Source organism: Salvelinus namaycush, unplaced genomic scaffold (assembly GCF_016432855.1).
Source record: "Salvelinus namaycush isolate Seneca unplaced genomic scaffold, SaNama_1.0 Scaffold109, whole genome shotgun sequence".
Taxonomy (NCBI): domain Eukaryota; kingdom Metazoa; phylum Chordata; class Actinopteri; order Salmoniformes; family Salmonidae; genus Salvelinus; species Salvelinus namaycush.
In genome coordinates this window covers 367,491-394,472 of record NW_024057775.1, presented here as the reverse complement: position 1 = coordinate 394,472, position 26,982 = coordinate 367,491, and positions in this window count along the sequence as shown.

Here is a 26,982-nt window from a genome sequence, read left to right as displayed (position 1 = left end):
CTCATCAATCCATGTGGATTTAACAGTTTTTACAGTCATTTTCTTATCGGGTGCATGCTTATTAGTAACTGGGATAAGCAATTTCATAAATGTCTCAAGGGCAGCATCTGGTTGCTCATCATTACACACCACGGACCAACAAATATTATTTACATCAAAAACATAGGAATCACTACAAAACTTATTGTATGACCTCTTTTACACAATATTAGGCCCAGCCTTTGGAACTGTGGCTTTCCTAGACATGGCTACTATATTGTGATCACTACATCTGATGGATCTGGAAACTGCTTTAAAACACATTTCTGCAGCATTAGTAAAGATATGATCAAAATATGTTGATTATTTAATTTCTGGACTGTTTGGAACTACCCTGGTAGGTTGATTGATAACCTGAACAAGGTTGACGGCACTGGTTACAGTTTGAAGCTTTCTCTTGAGTGGGCAGCCTGATCACAGCTTTCCTCCAATATTAGTTCATTAATTAACAGTGTCTGGAGTTTAGTTTGCCTGTTCAACAGTCTTGTAAAGATAGGGGGGTTGACTGGGACAGACAATGTAACATCCATAATGTTTTAAGGAAAGGTTTTTGTAAAACAAGTGTAACAGTATATCTTTTAGTACGTCCCCTCGCCCCGACACGGGCGCGAACCAGGGACCTTCTGCACACATCAACAACGGTCACCCACGAAGCATCGTTACCCATCGCTCCACAAAGGCCACGGCCCTTGCAGAGCAAGGGGCAACACTACTTCTAGGTTTCAGAGCAAGTGACGTAACTGATTGAAACGCTACTAGCGCGTACCCGCTAACTAGCTAGCCATTTCACATCCGTTACACTAGCACCTTACATTGGATCATCTTTTAGCTTTCTCTCTGAAGCTAACTTTCATCAAGGTTTTATATGATCTATTGGTTTCTCTCTTTTCATTGGCAGAATCCTTTTTCAGTGTTATGATATTCATAACATCCATATCCACCAGTCCATCTTCCTGTCAACTAACAGAACTCTGCTGGTTGTCCTGGTAACAGATACCAGTGGGCAGATCTATTGTATTTGTTCAAACTAAACTACAGCACTTACTTTGATGAGTCAAATCTGATCCTTTCTTCTCTCCTCCTCCTCTCACAGTTCCACTCAGCCCTGTTGTTTTCCTGCAGTCCACCAGCAACACAGACAACCTCTTCATACCCAGCAGTAAGGCGCTACCGGGAGAGGCATGACACGGGGACTCCGGGAGGGAGGAAGGGCTAGCGTTGTCCTGGTAACCATAAAGAGGGGACACAGACACATATCATTATGGATGCTGAAGCCACTGTTGTCATGAAGTGCTTTACAGAAACCCAGCCCAGACCCCGATAGAGCAAGCTGTATGCTAGACCAGACCAAGCTGTACCATCTGGTGTTCTGATCTGGAGAGACTCTTCTCTGCCTCGTCAGCATCAGGATGTTGTTGAGGCTCCCCAGAGGATCCACCATAGTCATGTCTCTCTCCTGTGTGAATGAGAACATCAAACAGATGGTAAACTTATGATCTTCTATTGCAATCATTGGGTCTTACAGGAGCTATTAATATGTCTAAAAATGGCCTAAATTGGCTACATTCATTATGTTTAAAAAAAAATATTGTTTGTGATGCAAATGTAAAAGGGTCGTTCCATGAAATGGGTGCCTTTTGATACTTCAAATAATAATTATGCACCAATTTTGCATTTTAAAAGCCTGTTATATTAGATGAAGTGCACTTTAATATAGACAACAGGGATAATTAAATACATCTCATTTAAAAGTCCCAAAAATATATGTACCAATGGCAGATTGCCCCTTCAACAATTCCTACAGTACTGAACAACATATTCAAGTGTAGAACTTCAGTAGAATCCCCCTTTAAAAATCACACATTAGTTCAACAACTGCAGTTTGTGCCCGTTTTTAAGACAGTACTCACTGGTGGTAATCGGATATTCTGACTCCTCCTCCTCCTTTTTCACTCCTAAAACGTCTTCCTTCTCCTCTTTTATTGAGATAGCCTCCTCTTCCTCTTTTACTCCAAAATGTTCTTCCTCTTCTTTCAATGTTATGGCATCTTCCTCCTTTTTGATTCTGAAAGGTTCTACCTCCTCTTCTTCCACTCTGACAACTTCTCTCCCATCTTCCTCTTTCACTGTAATATCATCCTCTTCTTCTTTCAATGTGATAGCCTCCTCTTCCTCCTTTATCATCCTGAAAGCTTCTTCCTCTCCTTTCACCGGAGCTTCTTTCTCTGTCGTGCTTAGTGAGCTAATGCTCCGAGCGATTAGCCTAGTGCATTATCAATTTACCACGTTTGCTAATTTAACAAGCAAATTACATTTAAATGAACTAGTAGACAAGTAAACAGAATTATATTCAAACCACTAAGAGTAATATACACAAGATTGGTCTAAAGCGCTTCAATGTTTCGGTTTTAGGTTCGCTAGCAAATCACCACGTTGGTTGAATCAGAAGCCTATTGTCGCTGTTGAAGAAGCCTCCAGTTCCGTCCACTAGATTATACGTCACGCAAGCAACATCACCTGAAAGACTCAAATCGCCATCTGCTGACTGGAGTGGGTAACGCAGATTGGAAAAATATTAATTACAATGTTAATTCTTGCAAGCAATGTCATGAGAGCTAATAAAAATAAAAATAAACAGATGTTATGTTTTCTCTTACTTCTTACAGCCAATACTTTCCTCCAGGGCTGACCTGCCCATTAGGTAGGATTAGGTGACAGATTAAAGAGTTTTCATTTTTATGTCATAGTTATTCTGAACCCACTGCCTGCAAGTCATCTAAATTAGCCTCAGTGATTTGTATTTTCCTTCAACTTTCTGAAGAGGAAAAAGCCCTGAAATGCCCCTGTCTGAGTGCATTTGTCTACCATTATGTTTAGCTGTTAGCGATGATGCTAATGACAACCATCTTCTGGTTGATGGAAAAGCTTTCCCACAAACCTTGTCAATTAAATGTTAACTACAAAGTAGTCTATGCCTACCTGGCAGAATGATATCATGATTATTTGCATCAATCCAGTTGTGATTTGTTCAGCAGACTCTGCAATCACATGTGTGCTACAGAGACACCACTAACCAAGCAAGGCTCTTGCTGGTGCCACTTGAATTAAAGGGTATCTACACACAAAAATGAAAATTTCTTAGATTTTTCTCAGACTTCAAAAGTGGTCTCCTGATGTGGTTTAAGTATTATTGTGGACTTAGAACATCCAATGTTGTTGTTTTTCTATTAACATTGTGATTTAGAGAGAAAAAACAAAAAACAGTGTAATGGCTGTCAATGTCGTTCTCCTCCTCAGACGAGGAGGAGCATGGATCGGACCAAGATGCGGAGTAGTAGGAATTCATGTTTTAATGGCAAACCAACAAACACTACAAATTAACAAAACAACAAACGTGACTAACCTGCAACAGTCCTGTGTGGCCCAAACGCTGACACAGGAACAAACACCCACAAACCACCAGTGAAACCCTGGCTGCCTTAGTATGACTCTCAATCAGAGACAAACGACCCACACCTGTCTCTGATTAAGAATCATACCAGGCCGAACACAAAACCCCACATAGAAATAGAAACCTAGACTAACCCACCCAATTCACGCCCTGACCAACTAAAACAAATACATAACAAAGGAAAACAGGTCAGGAACGTGACAGAACCCCCCCCTTAAGGTGCGAACTCCGGGCGCACCAGCACAAAGTCTAGGGGAGGGTCTGGGTGGGCGTCTGTCCACGGTGGCGGCTCTGGCGCTGGTCGTGGTCCCCACCCCACCATAGTCAACCACCGCTTCCGTGGCCTCCTCCCAATATTCACCCTCCATGTCAATCCCGCTATTCCAAAAGGCAGTAACAGACTGAGGGGTAGCAGTTGACTGAGGGGCAGCACCAGGATAAGGGGCAGCACCAGGATAAGGGGCAGCACCAGGATAAGGGGCAGCACCAGGATAAGGGGCAGCACCAGGATAAGGGGCAGCTCCGGACTGAGTGGCAGCTCCGGACTGAGTGGCAGCTCCGGACTGAGTGGCAGCTCATGACTGTAGGGCAGCTCATGACTGTAGGGCAGCTCATGACTGAGTGGCAGCTCATGACTGAGTGGCAGCTCATGACTGGAGGGCAGCTCATGACTGGAGGGCAGCTCATGACTGGAGGGCAGCTCATGACTGGAGGGCAGCTCATGACTGGAGGGCAGCTCATGACTGAAGGGCAGCTCATGACTGAAGGGCAGTTCTGGCAGCTCCTGACTGGCTGGCGGATCTGGCAGCTCCTGACTGGCTGGCGGATCTGGCAGCTCCTGACTGGCTGGCGTCTCTGGCAGCTCCTGACTGGCTGGCGTCTCTGGCAGCTCCTGACTGGCTGGCGTCTCTGGCAGCTCCTGACTGGCTGGCGTCTCTGGCAGCTCCTGACTGGCTGGCGTCTCTGGCAGCTCCTGACTGGCTGGCGTCTCTGGCAGCTCCTGACTGACGGACGGCTCTAGCGGCTCCTGACTGACGGACGGCTCTAATGGCTCGGGACAGACGGGCGGCTCTGAAGGCTCGTGGCAGACGGATGGCTCAGATGGCGCTGGGCAGACGGATGGCTCAGATGGCGCTGGGCAGACGGATGGCTCAGACGGCGCTGGGCAGACGGATGGCTCAGACGGCGCTGGGCAGACGGATGGCTCAGACGGCGCTGGGCAGACGGATGGCTCAGATGGTGCTGGGCAGGCAGGCAGTTCAGACGGCGCTGGACAGACGAGCAGTGCAGGCGGCGTTGAGCAGACGGCCGACTCTGACCTGCTGAGGCGCACAGTAGGCCTGGTGCGTGGTACCGGAACTGGAGGCACTGAGCTGGAGACACGCACCATAGGGAGAGTGCGTGGAGGAGGAACAGGGCTCTGGAAACGCACTGGAAGCCTGGTGCGTGGAGTAGGCACTGGTGGTACTGAGCTGGGGTGGGAAGGTGGCGCCGGATATGCCGGACCGTGAAGGAGGACACGCGCTCTTGAGCACCAAGCCTCCCCAACCTTACCAGGTTGAGTGGTCCCCGTAGCCCTGCCAGTGCGGCGAGGTGGAATAGCCCGCACTGGGCTATGCAGGCGAACCGGGAACACCACCTGTAAGGCTGGTGCCATGTACGCCGGCCCGAGGAGACGTACTGGAGGCCAGATACGTTGGGCCGGCTTCATGACATCCGGCTCGATGCCCAACCTAGCCCTCCCAGTGCGGCAAGGTGGAATAGCCCGCACTGGGCTAAGCACGCGTACTGGGGACACCGTGCGCTTCACCGCATAACACGGTGTCTGACCAGTACGACGCCCTCTCACTCCACAGTAAGCCCGGGGAGTTGGCTCAGGTAACCAACCCGGCTTCGCCACACTCCCCTTTAGCCCCCCCCCCCCAAGAAATTTTTGGGTGAGCCTCTCGGGCTTCCAGCCGCTCTGCCTTGCCTTAGCCTCATACAACCTCCTCTCCGCTTTCGCTGCCTCCAGCTCCGCTTTGGGGCGGCGACACTCCACTGGCTCTGCCCAGGGTCCTTTACCGTCTAGGATCTCCTCCCAAGTCCATTCCTCTTTTCCCCATTGCTGTTGTTCTCTCCGTCCTTCTCCAATCCGCTTGGTCCTGGTTGTGGGTGTTTCTGTAATGGCTGTCAATGTCGTTCTCCTCCTCAGACGAGGAGGAGCATGGATCGGACCAAGATGCGGAGTAGTAGGAATTCATGTTTTAATGGCAAACCAACAAACACTACAAATTAACAAAACAACAAACGTGACTAACCTGCAACAGTCCTGTGTGGCCCAAACGCTGACACAGGAACAAACACCCACAAACCACCAGTGAAACCCTGGCTGCCTTAGTATGACTCTCAATCAGAGACAAACGACCCACACCTGTCTCTGATTAAGAATCATACCAGGCCGAACACAAAACCCCACATAGAAATAGAAACCTAGACTAACCCACCCAATTCACGCCCTGACCAACTAAAACAAATACATAACAAAGGAAAACAGGTCAGGAACGTGACAAACAGGGACAAATCAGAAACCTGGAAACACTAAATGGAGAAAATGGAATTAGGTAAAAAAAAAAAAAAAAAACGATTTGATAGGGCCCTAAATATTCTCTTCAGTTTCTCTCATTACTGGATTATGTAGGGATAGTGTAGAGTAACAGCTGTATCCCGAAGTGACCTTTAACCTCCCTGCTCCTCAATACTTTTTCCACTGGATCAAAGCTTCAGCCAAGTAGGATACATGATAGTGGCAACACATGGAGTTGGGTTGGATATAGTCATGGTAGGATACATGATAGTGGAAACACATGTAGTTGGGTTGGATATAGTCATGGTAGGATACATTGGGCGGCAAGATGTTCTTTACCATTCGGCCATCAGATTTGCCACCAATGCTCCTTATAGGACACCTCACTGCACTCTATACTCCTCTGTAAACTGGTCATCTCTGTATACCAGTCGCAAGACCCACTGGTTTAATGCTTATTTATAAAACCCTCTTAGGCCTCACTCACCCCTATCTAAGATATCTACTGCAGCCCTCATCCTCCACATACAACACCCGTTCTGCCAGTCACATTCTGTTAAAGGTCCCCAAAGCACACACATCCCTGGGTCGCTCCTCTTTTTAGTTCGCTGCAGCTAGCGACGGGAACAAGTTGCAAAAAACACTCAAACTGGACAGTTTTATCTCCATCTCTTCATTCAAGGACTCAATCATGGACACTCTTACTGACAGTTGTGGCTGCTTCGCGTGATGTATTGTTGTCTCTACCTTCTTGCCTTTGTGCTCTTGTCTGTGCCCAATAATGTTTGTACCATGTTGTGTTGCTACCATGTTGTGTTGCTACCATGTTGTTGTCATGTGGTGTTGCTACCATGTTGTGTTGCTACCATGTTGTTGTCATGTGGTGTTGCAACCATGTGGTGTTGCTACCATGTTGTTGTCATGTTGTGTTACTACCATGTTGTTGTCATGTGGTGCTGCTACCATGTGGTGTTGCTACCATGTTGTTGTCATGTGGTGCTGCTACCATGTTGTTGTTATGTTGTGTTGCTACCATGTTGTTGTTATGTGGTGTTGCTACCATGTTGTTGTTATGTGGTGTTGCTAACATGTTGTTGTTATGTGGTGTTGCTACCATGTTGTTGTTATGTGGTGTTGCTACCATGTTTTTGTCATGTTGTGTTGCTACCATGTTGTTGTTATGTTGTGTTGCTACCATGTTGTTGTTATGTGGTGTTGCTAACATGTTGTTGTTATGTGGTGTTGCTACCATGTTTTTGTCATGTTGTGTTGCTACCATGTTGTTGTTATGTTGTGTTGCTACCATGTTGTTGTTATGTGGTGTTGCTAACATGTTGTTGTTATGTGGTGTTGCTACCATGTTTTTGTCATGTTGTGTTGCTACCATGTTGTTGTTATGTTGTGTTGCTAACATGTTGTTGTTATGTGGTGTTGCTACCATGTTGTTGTTATGTGGTGTTGCTACCATGTTTTTGTCATGTTGTGTTGCTACCATGTTGTTGTTATGTTGTGTTGCTACCATGTTGTTGTTATGTGGTGTTGCTAACATGTTGTTGTTATGTGGTGTTGCTACCATGTTGTTGTCATGTTGTGTTGCTACCATGTTGTTGTTATGTTGTGTTGCTGCCATGTGGTGTTGCTACCATGTTGTTGTTATGTTGTGTTGCTACCATGTTGTGCTGCTGCCATGTCATGTTGCCACCATGTTGTTGTTATGTGGTGTTGCCACCATGTTGTTGTTATGTGGGGTTGCAACCATGTTGTTGTCATGTTGTGTTGCCACCATGTTGTTGTTATGTTGTGTTGCCACCATGTTGTTGTTATGTGGGGTTGCAACCATGTTGTTGTCATGTTGTGTTGCCACCATGTTGTTGTTATGTGGGGTTGCAACCATGTTGTTGTCATGTGGTGTTGCTACATGTAATAATAACATGTATGATTTAAATAAAGTTCTTTAGTAAAAAAACATTAGTGACATAATATAGTATTTAATATTACATAGTAAACTTTAATAATTGTAATATGTAAGTTTAAATGACTACTAAAGTTTTTGAATAAAATAAAAGGTTTGAAAGAAAATGTAATTTACCTTCAATGAAATACATCTCTCTCTCTTTCTCTCCCTCTATCTCTCCCCTTGTCTGGGAATGTTAAGGGTCAAGAAGTTGTGAATCTAAGGGGGCCCTTGCACACAGGGGAACTATATGTATGTAACAGTATAACTTTATTTATTTTTATTTTTATTTCACCTTTATTTAACCAGGTAGGCAAATTGAGAACACGTTCTCATTTACAAGTGCGACCTGGCCAAGATAAAGCAAAGCAGTTCGACACATACAACAACACATAGTTACACATGGAGTAAAACAAACATACAGTCAATAATACAGTGAAAAATAAGTCTATATACAATATGAGCAAGTGAGGTGAGATAAGGGAGGTGAAGGCAAACAAAATATATATATAAATAAATAAAAATATAAAAAGGCCATGGTGGCGAAGTAAATACAATATAGCAAGTAAAAAAAACACTGGAATGGTTGGTTTGCAGTGGAAGAAGGTGCAAAGTAGAGATAGAAATAATGGGGTGCAAAGGAGCAAAATAAATAAATACAGTAGGTAAAGAGGTAGTTGTTTGGGCTAAATTATAGATGGGCTATGTACAGGTGCAGTAATCTATGAGCTGCTCTGACAGCTGGTGCTTAAAGCTAGTGAGGGAGATAAGTGTTTCCAGTTTCAGAGATTTTTGTAGTTCGTTCCAGTCATTGGCAGCAGAGAACTGGAAGGAGAGGCGGCCAAAGGAAGAATTGGTTTTGGGGGTGACCAGAGAGATATACCTGCTGGAGCGCGTGCTACGGGTGGGCGTTGCTATGGTGACCAGCGAGCTGAGATAAGGGGGGACTTTACCTAGCAGGGTCTTGTAGATGACCTGGAGCCAGTGGGTTTGGCGACGAGTGTGAAGCGAGGGCCAGCCAACGAGAGCGTACAGGTCGCAGTGGTGGGTAGTATATGGGGCTTTGGTGACAAAACGGATGGCACTGTGATAGACTGCATCCAATTTATTGAGTAGGGTTTTGGAGGCTATTTTGTAAATGACATCACCGAAGTCGAGGATTGGTAGGATGGTCAGTTTTACAAGGGTATGTTTGGCAGCATGAGTGAAGGATGCTTTGTTGCGGAATAGGAAGCCGATTCTAGATTTAACTTTGGATTGGAGATGCTTGATGTGAGTCTGGAAGGAGAGTTTACAGTCTAACCAGACACCTAGGTATTTGTAGTTGTCCACATATTCTAAGTCAGAGCCGTCCAGAGTAGTGATGTTGGACAGGCGGGCAGGTGCAGGCAGCGATCGGTTGAAGAGCATGCATTTAGTTTTACTTGTATTTAAGAGCAGTTGGAGGCCACGGAAGGAGAGTTGTATGGCATTGAAGCTCGCCTGGAGGGTTGTTAACACAGTGTCAAAAGAAGGGCCAGAAGTATACAGAATAGTGTCGTCTGCGTAGAGGTGGATCAGAGACTCACCAGCAGCAAGAGCGACATCATTGATGTATACAGAGAAGAGAGTCGGTCCAAGAATTGAACCCTGTGGCACCCCCATAGAGACTGCCAGAGGTCCGGACAACAGACCCTCCGATTTGACACACTGAACTCGATCAGAGAAGTAGTTGGTGAACCAACTTTACGTCCGTCCCCTCGCCCAAACCCGGGCGTGAACCAGGGACCCTCTGCACACATCAACAACAGTCACCCATCGTTACACATCGCTCCACAAAACCCGCTGCCCTTGCAGAGCAAAGGGAACCACTACTTCAATGTCTTAGAGCAAGTGACGCCAACGACTGAAAGGCTGCTAGCGCGCACCACCGCTAACTAGCTAGCCATTTCACATCGGTTACATGTACACAAAATAACTAACAACCTGGACCCCCATGTGTCTTTCAAAACATATGTTTTACTAACGACCTAAACAGATATTTTTTACCCTTTTAAAAATAGTTATGGGGGGAGGTCCGGGGGATGTCTGTCTTTGAAAGGGTCATTGTAATCTTTAAGATGTCCCCTTTACTGATGACCTAAACAGATACATTTTACCCCCCATAAAAGACTGTCCGAGGGATGTCTCAGTCAACCCCCCCCAAAATAAGCCCCAGAGGCCTCACACCATCCTCTATGGAAGGGTCATTGTACTCTTTAACTATACTTCCTTTACTGACGACCTAAACAGATCACTTTTACCCTTTAAAAAATAGTTGTCAGCTATCCAGATTTCATGGTCAAGAGATTGTGAACCTAGAGGGGCCCTTGCACACATGTTGTGTTTAGGTTAACGTTTTCTGTTTATGAAGGAATAAATGATTGAGAGGATATAGACCACAAAAAAAAGATTCTTGTATTCTTAACGATGTGCCCTTTACAAATGACTTAAACAGATCATTTAACTCCATTAATAACCTTTTACTGCAGGGGGCTAAATCAGGGGCCTTCAATGCTGCAGAAATGTTTTGGTACCCTTCCCCAGATCTGTGCCTCAACACAATCCTGTCTCGGAGCTCTACGGACAATTCCTTCAACCTCATGGCTAGGTTTTTGCTCTGATCTGCACTGTCAACTGTGGGACCTTATATAGACAGGTGTGTGCCTTTCCAAATCATGTCCAATCAATTGAATTTACCACAGGTGGACTCCATTCTAGTTGTAGAAACATCTCAAGGATGATCAATGGAAACAGGATGCACCTGAGCTTCTTATGTAAATCACATTTGCAAAAATGTATAAAAAACTTGTTTCCGCTTTGTCATATGGGGTATTGTGTGTAGATTGCTGAGGAAATTGTTTCATTTAATAAATTTTTTAATAAGGCTGTAACATAACAAAATGGGAAAAAGTCAAGGGGTCTGAATACTTTCCAAAGAAACTGTAAGTGATTGAGGAGAAAGCATAATTGCTATATTCTAATTAAAATCATTGACCCATAAGGGAACATATGACCAAAGCAATGCGTGACCCATACAGAATTAAAAATATATTAATCTCAATGAGAAATATAATTTAATAAACAAATGTTTGCATAACCAAAGACATGAAAACTGGTAGGGAACATTGTATTTAGCTAGGATTTCATATGGCCAGGAAGGTTACTGAGAATAACAATAGACAATAGTTAATGTTGCTAGTTTAGGGATGAAGATAGTGAAGGTTCATCAATGTTAAAGATGTTTTTTATTTTGACGTGGAAACAATGTTTATTGGAAAGTAAAACAAAGAACTCTTCATTGAGACAATGATAAACAGCAATCCGTGGGAGAGTTGTGGTGGATATTATAAAATAAGGATCTGCTGGAGTCCAAGTCAAACCAAGATTCTTTATTTCTGAGCTCAGAGAGAATAACAGTTACACAGCGCAGTGTAGACAGTCTGAATTCCTGAAGCATTGGGTGATGAGCACATATCTTTATAGTTTCCTGTTCCTGGGAGGGACTTTATTCATACAAGGACGCAGGTGCAGCTGGTTTGCAACGCAGGATGATACTCCCAGGAACAGGAGATTATAATAGGTCAGTTTCACAAGGTTAGTCTGTGGTGGTTAATGTCTGTGTTACCAAATGAGGAGAGACAAACTTCACACACCAATCAGAGTTATACTTAAACTACATATTTAATAATAAGATCTTTGCAATGACTTTCAACAATTCACTATTTCTAATGAACCGTTGAGAGTGGCAAGACAATGGCTACTGAGATCTTTTATAGCAAAGATCCACCCCCCTAGTCGACATAACAAACCACAGATATTAGGAACAGTTCACAAAGTGAGACATTATAATGAGAAAGGAGTATCCCGTAGCCAGATAGCATTCGCTATAATTTATCATTCAGTTTGGTCCCTAAGACGAGGTTCTAATCTCTTTCGTGATACTTCATAGCACAAAAACACCAACTCTTCCAATGGCATAACTCAATTGTCAACTCTAGATACTCCCATCTCAAGTAAAACCCCTTCTTGACCACACTCCTGGACAAGCTCACTGAGGGGAGTGAGCCTCTAGGTCATACACTATCCCAGGATAAGTGCAACATCAGAGAGGACATACAATGGTTCCAGACACTGCCATACACCTCCCCCCAATGCCAAAGGAGGGAGTGACTTGCGCACAGACATTGTGGAAACCAGTAATTGGTTCCCCATTAATCACACCATCCCTTCACATAGTTTAACAGATACATTCACATATGAAGACAATGTTCCCTCCTGTCCTCTTCCCTTCCTGATATTCTGCATAGCACCAGGGACATGTGAAAGACAAGCCTGACCTCTCCCCTCTCTGGGCCCCAGGTGACTGAGCCCCAGCTGAGGGAAGAAGTGCAACTGCCAACACCAGAGTCCGAAGGGATACATTCTAATAACAAGTATATCACATAAGCATATTATGCAGATAAGACATCTTAATTATCTATGTTACCCAACTAATTCTGATTCATCCACCACAAGTCACATACTCAGATATGTGGACACATACAATTAACATTTTGCATTGCAGAGTCTGTGAACATTTTCATTTCATTAAATCATCAGTGGGCCAACATTGCAAATGTAAACAACGGAACAAATGCATCACATCCAAATATCACTTTATATCTGTAGTGCTGGAGGAAAGACACCCAGATAAACACAAACACAGAGTTTAAAAACGGACCATTTAAACACATGGAATCTGACCTACTCTATATTCAAACTCCATATTCAATTCATGTTTTCTAATAAAAACATACAAATATATGTTTTATTATACTTTGTACAATTCAAGTTCATATGGTAAAAACAGGTAATCATTATCAGTCAACAATACAAGACAGCAAGTCCCCTGTGTGTATTCTCTCATGCCATTTCAGCTCCCCCAGCTGGTTGAAACTCCTTCCACATTGGGAGCAGCGGTAAGGCTTCTCCCCTGTGTATATTCTCTCATGTTTTTCAGGTTCCCTAAATCTTTAAAACTCTTTCCGCACTGGGAGCAGTGGTAAGGCTTCTCCCCTGTGTGTATTCTCATGTTTTTTCAGGTTCCCTAAATCGTTAAAACTCTTTCCACACTGGGAGCAGTGGTAAGGCTTCTCCCCTGTGTGCATTCTCTCATGTTTTTTCAGGTTCCCTAAATCGTTAAAACACTTTCCACACTGGGAGCAGTGGTAAGGCTTCTCCCCTGTGTGTATTCTCTCATGTTCTTTCAGGTTCCTTAACTGTTTAAAACACTTGCCACACTGGGAGCAATGGTAAGGCTTCTCCCCTGTATGTATTCTCCCATGCTTTTTCAGATACCCTGACCGGTTAAAACTCTTTCCACACTGCGAGCAGTGGTAAGATTTCTCCCCTGTGTGTATTCTCTCATGTTGTTTCAGGTCCCATAACTGGTTAAAACACTTTCCACAGTGGGAACACTGGTAAGGCTTTTCAACTGTATGTATTCTCTCATGTTGTTTCAGGTTCCCTAACTGGTTAAAACACTTGCCACACTGGGAGCAGTGATAAGGCTTCTCCCCTGTGTGTATTCTCTCATGTTGTTTCAGGTCCCTTAACTGGTTAAAACACTTTCCACAGTGGGAACACTGGTGTCTTCTTGTTGGTTTGGACGTCCCTGGCTCTGGTTCCTCTGAGTCTGGTCTTTCTCCTGCCAAAGACAGTGTGTTTTTAAAAAAAGAGACCTGAATGAAACCTCCACATGATAAATAGGCCTTGCTACGAGGGTAAATCCTAATCAGATCGCTCAATAACCTAAGGCCAGTTTTAACAATCTTGGTGTGATTTTAAAACAAATGTTGTAGAGTTTCCTGGTAATTACTGATAATGTTAACATTACTTTTTTATTCATTCTGCTTTACAAGTCAGAACACAAAAAACTAAACCGTTCTTGGACACTCAAGACACAGACGTCGCTTAATTCCAATCGAGCAGGTGGTTCTAAATATATAACTTTCATAGCTGTATGATACAGAATGCGAGCTACAGTTGTGGCCAAAGGTTTTGAGAATGACACAAATATTAATTTCCAAAGTTTGCTGATTCAGTGTCTTCAGATATTTTTGTCAGATGTTACTATGAAATACTGAAGTATAATTACAAGCATTTCATAAGTGTCAAAGGCTTTTATTGGCAATGACATGAAGTTGATGCAAAGAGTCAATATTTGCAGTGTTGACCCTTCTTTTTCAAGACCTCTGCAATCCACCCTGGTGTCAATTAACTTCTGGGCCACAACCTTAGATGACAGCCCATTCTTGCATAATCAATGCTTGGAGTTTGTCAGAATTTGTGGGTTTTTGTTTGTCCACCCGCCTCTTGAGGATTGACCACAAATTCTCAATGGGATTAAGGTCTGGGGAGATTCCTGGCCCTGGACCCAAAATATTGATGTTTTGTTCCCCGAGCCACTTATCACGTTTGCCTTATGGCAAGGTGCTCCTTCATGCTGGAAAAGGAATTGTTCGTCACCGAACTGTTCCTGGATGGTTGGGAGAAGTTGCTCTCGGAGGATGTGTTGGTAGCATTCCTTATTCATGGCTGTGTTCTTAGGCAACATTGAGTGAGCCCACACCCTTGGCTGAAAAGCAACCCCACACATGAATGGTCTCAGGATGCTTTACCATTGGCAATGACACAGGACTGATGGAAGCGCTCACCTTGTCTTCTCCGGACAAGCTTTTTTCCAGATGCCCCAAACAATCGAAAAGGGGATTTATCAGAGAAAATGACTTTACCCCAGTCCTCAGCAGTCCAATCCCTGTACCTTTTGCAGAATATCAGTCTGTGTGCAGATGCACTCACACCTGCCTGCTGCTATTCCTGAGCAAGCTCTGTACTGGTGGTGCCCCGATCCCGCAGCTGAATCAACTTTAGGAGACGGTCCTGGCGCTTGCTGGACTTTCTTGGGTGCCCTGAAGCCTTCTTCACAACAATTAAACTGCTCTGAAGCCTTCTTCACAACAATTGAACCGCTCTCCTTGAAGTTATCGATGATCCGATAAAGGGTTGATTTAGGTGCAATCTTACTGGCAGCAATATCCTTGCATGTGAAGCCTTTTTTGTGCAAAGCAATGATGACGGCACGTGTTTCCTTGCAGGTAACCATGGGTGACAGAGGAAGAACAATGATTCCAAGCACCACCCTCCTTTTGAAGCTTCCAGTTTTGGGGGGGGATTCTGTTCATTTGCATGGCAAAGAGGGACTTTGCAATTAATTACAATTCATCTGATCACTCTTCATAACATTCTGGAGTATATGCAAATTGCCATCATACAAACTGAGGCAGCAGACTGAAAATTCATATTTGTGTCATTCTCAAAACTTTTGGCCACAACTGTACACACTTCCTTAAACATAAAATAAGTAAATACGTAATTTTAAGTGGAAGTCCAAAACTTGTTTTTACGTCGAAGACACAAAGCACATCAGTAAAATCTCCCCGTTGTCGAAAGGGTTCGACGCCTGCTGTTTAAATGGCCCAATTTGTTATTTAGACGTTCACAGATTTTCAACATTTTGACTATCGCTGATGTCATATTTTGGGTAAAGTAAAAAATAAAGTGAAATATTTGGGAAGATGTTCCTAAAACTGAGAGTAACTACAATAAACAAAACTATTAACGCAACATGTAAAGTGTTGGATGTTTCATGAGATGAAAAAAAAGATTGCAGAATTTTTTACATCCCTGTTAGTTAACATGTATTCTTTGCCAAGATAATCCATCCACCTGACAGGTGTGGCATATCAAGCTGATTAAAGAGCATGATTATTACACATGTGCACCTTGTGCTGGGGAGAATAAAAGGCCACTAAAATGTGCAGTTCGGGCACACAACACAATGCCACAAGTTTTAAGGGAGCGTGCAATTGGCATGCTGACTGCAGGAATATCCACTGGAGCTGTTACCAGATAATTGAATGTTAAATCCTCTACCAGAAGCCACCTCCAACGTCATTTTAGAGAATTTGGCAGTACATCCAACTGGCCTCACAACCACAGAACACATGTAACAACGCCAGCCCAGGAGCTCCACATTGTCTGAGACCAGCCACCCGAGTTTATTTCTCTTTGTAATGAAGCCCTTTTGTGGGGAAAAACTCATTCTGATTGGCTGGGCCTGGCTCCGCAATGGGTGGGCGTATGCCCTCCAGAGCCCACCAATGGCTGCGCCCCTGCCCAGTTATGTAAAGTCCATAGATTAGGGCCTCATTTATTTATTTAAAATCACTGACTCATATAAACTGTAAATCTTTGTTTATATTTTGGTTCAGTATACACACACACAGTGCATTCGTTAAAAACTTCTCTAGGATAGGGGTCAGCATTTTCACGTTTGGATGAAAAGCATATCCAAATTCAACTGCCAGCTACTCATCCTCAGAAGATAAGATGTGCATATTATTAGTAGATTTGGATGGAACAAACTCTGAAGTTTCTAAAACTGTTTGAATCATGTCTGTGAGTATAACAGAACTTATTTAGCAGGCGAAACCCAGAGGACAAACCATTCAGATTTTGTTTTTTTTGAGGTCACTCTCTTTTCAATTATTTTTCATTGAATCCAGATTTCTAAGGGACAGTTCCTACCGCTTCCAAAGGATGTCAACAGTCTTTAGAAATTGGTTGAGGTTTTTCCTTTGTGTACTGAAGAAGTACGGCCATCCAGAACGAGGGTAACTTGAAGTGTACTGTTAGAGGCGCGTGACCAGAAAGCTAGCTACAGTTTGTTTTCCTCCCGTATTGAACACAGATCATCCCGTCTTCAATTTTATCGATTATTTACGTAAAAAAATACCAAAAGTTGTATTACAAAAGTAGTTTGAAATGTTTTGGCAAAGTTTACAGGTAACTTTTGAGATACTTTGTAGTCACGTTGCGCAAGTTGGAACCGGTGTTTTTCTGGATCAAACGCGCCAAATAAATGGACATTTGGATATATATATCGACAGAATTAAATCGTACAAAAGGACCATTTGTGATGTTTATGGGACATATTGGAGTGCCAACAAAAGAAGCTCGTCAAAGGTAAGGCATGAATTATATTTTTATTTCTGCGTTTTGTGTCGCGCCTGCAGGGTTGAAATATGCTTCTCTCTCTTTGTTTACTATGGTGCTATCTTCAGATAATAGCATCGTTTGCTTTCGCCGAAAAGCCCATTTGAAATCTGACATGTTGGCTGGATTCACAACAAGTGTAGCTTTAATTTGGTATATTGCATGTGTGATTTAATGAAAGTTTGATATTTATAGTATTTTAGTTGAATTTGGCACACTGCATTTTTACTGGCTTTTGGCCAGGTGGGAGGCTAGCGTCCCACATATCCCAGAGAGGTTTTAAGTTTTCAGACCCCATCACCTTTTCCAAATTTTGTTACATTTCAGCATTATTCTAAAATTGATTCAATTGTTTTCCCCCCCTCGTCAATCTAAACTCAGCAAAAAAAAGAAACGTCCTCTCACTGTCAACTGCTTTTATTTTCAGCAAACTTAACATGTGTAAATATTTGTTGGAACATAACAGGATTCAATAACAGACATAAACTGAACAAGTTCCACAGACATGTGACTAACTGAAATTGAATAATGTGTCCCTGACCAAAGTGGGGGGGGTCAAAATAAAAAGTAAGTCAGTATCTGGTGTGGCCACCAGCTGCATTAAAGGAGGACTGTAGCTTCTAATGATGAATTACTATGGAGTCTGATGCTTTAAAGGAGAAGTTTAACCAAAATCCAGAAACTCCTAAGTGATTCCATACATTGAAACTAGTCCAGTGGATTATTTCCCTCTCCCTGTAGTGCTGTACTGAAATAGCTGCAAAATGTGACTCATGACGTTGCTGGATGCGGGCCTCGCACTGCTGCTTTGCCAGTTAATTTGTTATTTTATTACAGCTTTGGCCTTTGTCTTTCACCTGGAGTTGTTTATTTATGTCTGAGAAAAAAACACTTTTCAACATAAAACATATACAAAATAAACTCAGCAAAAAAAAATTACGGGTCTTTTTCAGGACCCTGTTTTACAAAGAATATTCGTAAAAATCCAAATAACGTCACAGATCTTCATTGTAAAGAGTTGAAACACTGTTTCCCATGCTTGTTCAATGAACCATAAACAATTAATGAACATGCACCTGTGGAATGGTCGTTAAGCCACTAACATCTTATAGACGGTAGGCAATTAAGGTCACAGTTATGAAAACTTAGGACACTAAAGAGGCCTTTCTACTGACTCTGAAAAACACAGAAAAAAGATGCCCAGGGTCCCTGCTCATCTGCGTGAACGTGCCTTAGGCATTCTGCAAGGAGGCATGAGGACTGCAGATGTGGCCAGGGCAATAAATTACAATGTCCGTACTGTGAGACGCCTAAGACAGCGCTACAGGGAGACAGGACGGACAGAGCTTATCGACCTCGCAGTGGCAGACCACGTGTAACAACACCTGCACAGGATCGGTACATCCGAACATCACACTTACAGGTACAGGATGGCAACAACAACTGCCCAAGTTACACCAGGAACGCACAATCCCTCCATCGGTGCTCAGACTAGAGGTCGACCGATTATGATTTTTCAACGCCGATACCGATTATTGGAGGACCAAAAAAGCCAATACCGATTAATCGGCCGATTTTTATTTATTTATTTGTAATACTGAAAATTACAACAATACTGAAGGAACACTTATTTTAACTTAATATAATACATCAATACAATCAATTTAGCCTCAAGTAAATAATGAAACATGTTAAATTTGGTTTAAATTATGCAAAAACAAAGTGTTGGAGAAGAAAGTAAAAGTGCAATATGTGCTATGTAAGAAAGCTAACGTTTCAGTTCCTTGCTCAGAACATGAGAACATATGAAAGCTGGTGGTTCCTTTCAACATGAGTCTTCAATATTCCCAGGTAAGAAGTTTTAGGTTGTAGTTATTATAGGAATTATAGGACTATTTCCCTCTATACCATTTGTATTTCATTAACCTTTGACTATTGGATGTTCTTATAGGCACTTTAGTATTGCAAGTGTAACAGTATAGCTTTCGTCCCTCTCCTCGATCCTCCCTGGGCTCGAACCAGCAACACAACAACAGCCACCATCGAAGCAGCGCTACCCATGCAGAGCAAGGGGAACAACTACTAGAAGGCTCAGAGCGAGTGACGTTTAAAACGCTATTAGCGCGCGCTAACTAGCTAGCCATTTCACTTCGGTTACACCAGCCTCATCTCTGGAGTTGATAGGCTTGAAGTCATAAACAGCGCAATGCTTGACGCACAACGAAGAGCTGCTTGAAAGTGCTGTTTGAATGAATGTTTACGCGCCTGCTTCTGCCTACCACCGTTCAGTCAGAAACTTAGATACTTGTATGCTTGTATGCTCAGTCAGATTATATGCAACGCAGGACACGCTAGATAATACCTAGTAATATCATCAACCATGTGTAGTTAACTAGTAGTTATGATTGATTGTTTTTTATAAGATAAGTTTAATGCTAGCTAGCAACTTACCTTGGCTTACTGCATTTGCGTAACAGGCAGTCTCCTTGTGGAGTGGAACGAGAGAGAGGCAGGTCGTTATTGCGTTGGACTAGTTAACTGTAAGGTTGCACGATTGGATCCCCCGGGCTGACAATGTGTTCTTAACTGACTTGCCAAGTTAATTAAAGGTATAAAAAATAAAATAATAATAATAATAATTCGGCGCCCAAAAATACCGATTTCCGATTATGAAAACTTGAAATCGGCCCTAATCAATCGGCCATTCCGCTTAATCGGTCGATCTCTAGCTCAGACTGTCCGCAATTGAATGAGAGAGGCTGGACTAAGGGCTTATAGTCCTGTTGAAAAGGCAGGTCCTCACCAGACATCACCGGCAACAACGTCGCCTCTGGGCACAAACCCACCGTCACTGGACCAGACAGGACTGGCAAAAAGTGCTTTTCACTGACAAGACGCGGTTTTATCTCCCGGGGTGATGGTCGGATTCGCGTTTATCGTCGGATTCGCGTTTATCGTCGAAGGAGGGGATTTGTAGGTGGAGGGGCCGTCATAGTCTGGGGCGGTGTGTCACAGCATCATCAGACTGAGCTTGTTGTCATTGCAGGCAATCTCAACGGTGTGCGTTACAGGGAAGACATCCTCCTCCCTCATGTGGTACCCTTCATGCAGGGTCATCCTGACATTACCCTCCAGCATGACAATGCCACCAGTCATACTGCTCCTTCTGTGCGTGATCTCCTGCAAGACCGGAATGTCAGTGTTCTGCCATGGCCAGCGAAGAGCCCGGATCTCAATCCCATTGCGCACGTCTGGGACCTGTTGGATCGGAGGGTGAGAGCTAGGGCCATTCCCCCCAGAAATGTCCGGGAACTTGCAGGTGCCTTGGTGGAAGAGTGGGGTAACATCTCACAGCAAGTACTGTCAAATCTGGTGCAGTCCATGAGGAGGAGATGCACTGCAGTACTTAACCTGTTTGGGATAAGGGGGCAGCATTTTCACGTTCGGATGAAAAGCATGCCCAGAGCAAACTTCCTGCTACTCAGGCCCAGAAGCTAATATATGCATCTTATTAGTAATATTGGATAGAAAACACTCTGAAGTTTCTAAAACTGTTTGAATTATGTCTGTGTGTATAACAGAACTCATATGGCAGGCGAAAACCTGAGAAAAATCCAACCAGGAAGTGGGAAATCTGAGGTTTGTAGCTTTCAACTCATTGCCTATCGAATGTACAGTGTCTATGGGGTCATATTGCAGCCTTCCTAAGGCTTCCACTAGATGTCAACAGTCTTAGAACATTGTTTGAGGCTTCTACTGTGAAGGAGGGGGGAATGAGAGCTGTTTCAACCAGAGGTCTGCCAGAGTGGCATGAGCTGATCACGCGCCTAAACGTGAGAGCGACCTGCGTCCCATTGCAATTCTAAAGACAAAGGAATTCTCTGGTTGGAACATTATTGAAGATTTATGTTAAAAACATCCTAAAGATTGATTCTATACATCGTTTGACATGTTTCTACGAACTGTAATATACATTTTTGAACTTTTCATCCGAACTTTCGCCTGGACTTGCCCGCGCCTCGTGAGTTTGGATTTGTTTACCAAACGCGCTAACAAAAGGAGGTATTTGGACATAAATGTTGGACTTTATCGAACAAAACAAACATTTATTGTTGAACTGGGATTCCTGGGAGTGCATTCTGATGAAGATCATCAAAGTGAATATTTAAAACGCTATTTCTGACTCAACAACATGGCGGGTATCTGCATGGCTTGTGTCTGAGCGCCGTAGTCGGATTATTGCATGGTTTGCTTTTTCCGTAAAGCTTTTTTGAAATCGGACACAGCGGTTGCATTAAGGAGAAGTATATCTATAATTCTGTGCATAATACTTGTATCTTTTATCAACTTTTACATGTTTATTATGAGTATTTCTGTAAATTGATGTGCCTCTGAAAATTTGCCGGATGTTTTCGATGCACAACATTACTGACCATAAAGCGCCAATGTAAACTGAGATTTTTGGATATAAATATGAACTTTATCGAACAAAACATACATGTATTGTGTAACATGAAGTCCTATAAGTGCCATCTGATGAAGATCATCAAAGGTTAGTGATAAATTAAATTTAATCTATATTTCTGCTTTTTGTGACTCCTCTCTTTGGCTGGAAAATGGCTGTGTGTGTTTTTGTGACTAGGCTCTGACCTAACATAATTATATGATGTGCTTTCGCTGTAAAGCTTTTTTGAAATCGTACACGATGGGTAGATTAACAAGAAGTTAAGCTTTAATTTGGTGTATTGCACTTGTGAATGCATCAAAAAAATATTTTTGAATTTAGCGCTCTGCCTTTTCAGCGGAATGTTGTCGAGGGGTTCCACTAGCCAAAAGAAGTTTTAAGACTCCATAATGTATCATCATTAGCTGCTACAGTCCTCCATAATGTTTCATCATTAGATGCTACAGGCTACAAATCAACAATGGGTGTAATATGAATCTTTACCACTTGCTCTGTAATATGAGTAGTATTCGGATTTCATTCTAACATTTCTTACATGAATATTGAAAATATAAATGTTGATTTTTGTATACATTGTTGAATATAATATACTGTAAGGGTATATCAGTTCCAGGATCTCTGCTAGTGTTAAAGTTATGGGCCATTTTATACAGAGAAATTGTGGCGAAATCCTGCATGGAGCCTTCACCATGCGCTGTCACTTTAAGAGCTTTAGATCTTCTTTAGAAAGAGTTTCATACTGGTTTTTGGAAAAATGAGACAGAAATTGTAGCTTTTCTAGGTGGCTCCCATTTTGGCTGTATTGTTTCCAAGCGCATGGAAGAGAGCGCGTTCTTTGGTATTTTCCTCCGGTAAAGACAGTAACGATTCTCCGTCTTAAATTTGATTGTTTATTTACGTATTAGGGTACCTAAGGTTTGATTATAAACGTTGTTTGACTTGTTTGGAAAAGTTAATTAGTAATGTTTGGGATTCATTTTGTATGCATTTTGATGGAGGGAAACTGGGTGGATTATTGACTGAAGCGCGCCAGCTAAACTGAGTTTTTATGGATATAAAGAAGGACATTATCGAACAAAAGGACCATTTGTGATGTATCTGGGACCTTTTGGAGTACCAACAGAAGAAGATCAAAGGTAAGGCATTCATTATATCGCTATTTCTGACTTTCGTGGCGCACCTGCCTGGTTGAAATATGTTTTTCATGCTTTTGTACGCTGGGCGCTGGCCTCAGATAATCGCATGGTGTGCTTTCGCCACAAAGCCTTTTTGAAATCTGACACAGCGGCTGGATTAACAAGAAGTTAAGCTTTATTTTGATGTATTACACTTGTGATTTTATAAAAGTTAAATATTTATAATTCTGTAGTTTGAATTTCGCGCTCTGCAATTTCACCGGATGTTGGCCAGGTGGGACGCTACCGTCCAGACACAGACTTCTGTCCATAAGAAGTTAGAGGGAGTTTGCGTGAGAGCTCATGTTTATTGTCGTTTGAATTGTATTGATTTTTTGTGGGACTGTTTACATTTTAAGGCCTTTGTTGTCTATGAACACACCCACCAACACACCCATGCATACCCCCCTGCACTCCACCACTGGGAGGTAATACAGATTATTGCAAATCCTCTAATGTTGATGATTGTGTTCTTTCTTGCGAATTGTTTCTATGAAGTTGCCATTAAATTGCTCTGCCATTATTATTGTATGAGGTATTATTGGTTGGGTTACCCCTGGGCTGTGACGGGCGTTTTATATGGTGGGTCTTATGTTCTCTCCCCACTGGCAATCTGGCCAACAGGCTCCACTTTAGTCTCCACTGGCTATCTGGACAATAGGCTCCACTCTAGTCTCCACTGGCTATCTGGCCAACAGGCTCCACTCTATTCAGTATCTTCTGCTGATGTGTGCCTGGTAGCACTACTCTACTCTTTTCCTTTCAGCAGGTTAATACCTGCCTGGCGCCGCAACAAAATCTTTATCTTTACGCTCCTCGAACAATACAGCTACAGAATTAGCATAGTAGGCCAATGTAACTTAAGGTTACCTGAAATATTTAGGACTAACTTATTCCTTGCCACCCATTCTGAAACTAACTTCAGCTCTTTGTCAAGTGTTGCTGTCATTTCAGTTGCTGTGGTAGCTGACGTGTATAGTGTTGAGTCATCCTCATACCTAGACACACTGGCTATGTCGTTAGTAAAAATTGAAAAAAGTAAGGTGCCTAGACAGCTGCCCTGGGGAATTCCCGATTATACCTTGATTCTGTTGTACTGGCTTCCATTCTGGAACACCCTCTGTGTTCTGTTAGACAGGTAGCTTTTTATCCACAATATAGCAGGGGGTGTAAAGCCATAACAAGTTTTTCCAGCAGCAGGCTATGATCGCATTGTATCTGGTCAAACAATTTTTTCAAAAAGTGTAATGGTTGGTAACAGGCTGATTGGTCAGCAATTTCAGCCAGTAAAGGGTGCTTTCCTATTCTTAGGTAGCGGAAAGACTTTTGCCTCCCTCCAGGCCTGAGGGAACACACTTTCTAGTAGGCTTAAATTGAAGATATGGCAAATTGGAGTGGCAATATCATCCACTATTATCCTCAATCATTTTCCATCCACGTTGTCAGACCCCGGTGACTTGTCATTGTTGATAGACAATTGTTTCACCTCTTCCACACTTACTTTACAGATTCACAATTACAATGCTTGTCTTTCATAATTTGGTCCAATATACTTGGATGTGTAGTGTCAGCATTTGTTGCTGGCATGTCATGCCTAAGTTTGCTAATCTTGCCAATTAAAAAATAATTCAAGTAGTTGGCAATATCAGTGGGTTTTGTGATGAATGAGCCATCTGATTCAATGAACGATGGAGCAGAGTTAGCCTTTTTCCCCAAAAAATTTACTTGAAGATGCTCCAAAGCTTTTTACAATCATTCTTTGTCATTTATCTTGGTTTTATAGTGTAGTAGTTATTTTTATTCAGTTTAGTCACATGATTTCTGAATTTGCAATAAGTTTGCCAATCAGTTGTACAGCCAGACCTATTTGCCATCTCTTTTTTTGCCTCCCTCTACACCAGGTATTCCCAAACTGGGATACGCCAAATAAAAATGTGATTCACATTTTCAAACAGTCCATTTATATTTCCCAACGGGGCTATACATTTGGGTGAGGTTTTTTCTCACCTGAGTAGCCTCATTTCCCTGCCAAAAATCAAATTAAACCATCGAGTGTTCAGCGAAATAACAACACAATGTCAAATACATGAAGCCTAATCAAATACTTAACATCCAATCACATTAACCGTTACTCTCTCGCGGGAATTCCACTAACGGTCCATATGTATCCAAACGTAGCTGCTGCTCATGTTGGTATCTGTACTGATGGAGCAAATGCCATGACAGGGAAACATAGTGGAGTGGTAACACGCGTGCAAGCAGTTGCTCCCGACGCCACTTGGGTACACTGCAGCATCCACCGAGAGGCTCTTGCTGCCAAGGGAATACCTGACTGCTTGAAAGACGTTTTGGACACTACAGTGAAAATGGTTAACTGAACTCTTGTGTATTTTCTGCACGATGCAATGATATGGGCATGTAACGCTTTTACAAAATACAGAAGCGCGCTGGTTATCAAGGGCGCAAAGTATTGACACATTTTAAATACAGACATAGACTGTGTGGAAAATTATTTTAGACAGACTCTCTCCAATACAACATTGCAGAGTTATGTGCATCCTTTCAAGCACACCCTTCTCATTAACCTGTGGTGAGTTATTTACAAATTTCAAAGAACAAATAAGGTTTAATATGTAAGATTGTTAAATAAAGAGCAAAATCATTTATTATTATTATATTAGTTGTGCGCTGGTGCTATAAGAACTCTTATAGGAAGAGCTGGGTTTTGACAAACTCACACTCATTCTTATGTTTAATAAATGTATCGTATAGTGTGTGTGTGTGACCGGCTTACAATGATGTAAAATACAACACTTGAGAGTGCGCTGACCCTGGTGCTAGAGGGGGTACAGCTGGAGGTTGAATGTTTGAAGGGGTATCGGACTATAAAACGTTTGGCAACCACTGCATATATACCATACCATTTTTATATTCCTCATCAATCCATGTGGATTTAACAGTTTTTACAGTAATTTTCTTATCGGGTGCATGCTTATTAGTAACTGGGATAAGCAATTTCATAAATGTGTCAAGGGCAGCGTCTGGTTGCTCATCATTACACACCACGGACCAACAAATATTATTTACATCAAAAACATAGGAATCACTACAAAACGTATTGTATGACCTCTTTTACACAATATTAGGCCCAGCCTTTGGAACTGTGGTTTTCCTAGACATGGCTACTATATTGTGATCACTACATCTGATGAATCTGGAAACTGCTTTAAAACACATTTCTGTAGCATTAGTAAAGATATGATCAAAATATGTTGATGATTTAATTTCTGTACTGTTTGTAACTACCCTGGTAGGTTGATTGATAACCTGAACAAGGTTGACGGCACTGGTTACAGTTTGAAGCTTTCTCTTGAGTGGGCAGCCTGATCACAGCTTTCCTCCAGTATTAGTTAATTAATTAACAGTGTCTGGAGTTTAGTTTTCCTGTTCAACAGTCTTATAAAGATAGGGGGGTTGACTGGGACAGGCAATGTAACATCCATAATATTTTGAGAAAATGTTCTTGAAAAACGAGCACCTTACATAGGATCATCTTATAACTGTCTCTCTAAAGCTACCTTTCATCAAGGTTTTATATGGTCTATTGGTTTCTCTCTTTTCATTGGCAGAATCCTTTTTCAGTGTTATGATATTCATAACATCCATATCCACCAGTCTATCTTCCTGTCAACTAACAGAACTCTGCTGGTTGTCCTGGTAACAGATACCAGTCTATCTTCCTGTCAACTAACAGAACTCTGCTGGTTGTCCTGGTAACAGATACCAGTCTATCTTCCTGTCAACTAACAGAACTCTGCTGGTTGTCCTGGTAACAGATATCAGTCTATCTTCCTGTCAACTAACAGAACTCTGCTGGTTGTCCTGGTAACAGATACCAGTCTATCTTCCTGTCAACAAACAGAACTCTGCTGGTTGTCCTGGTAACAGATACCAGTGGGCAGATCTATTGTATTTGTTCAAACTAAACTACAGCACTTACTTTGATGTGTCAAATCTGATCCTTTCTTCTCTCCTCCTCCTCTCACAGTTCCACTCAGCCCCGTTGTTTTCCTGCAGTCCACCAGCAGCACAGACAACCTCTTCATACCCAGCAGTAAGGCGCTACCGGGAGAGGCACTACACACGGACTCCGGGAGCGCGGAAGGGCTAGCGTTGTCCTGGTAATCATAAAGAGGGGACACAGACATATATTAT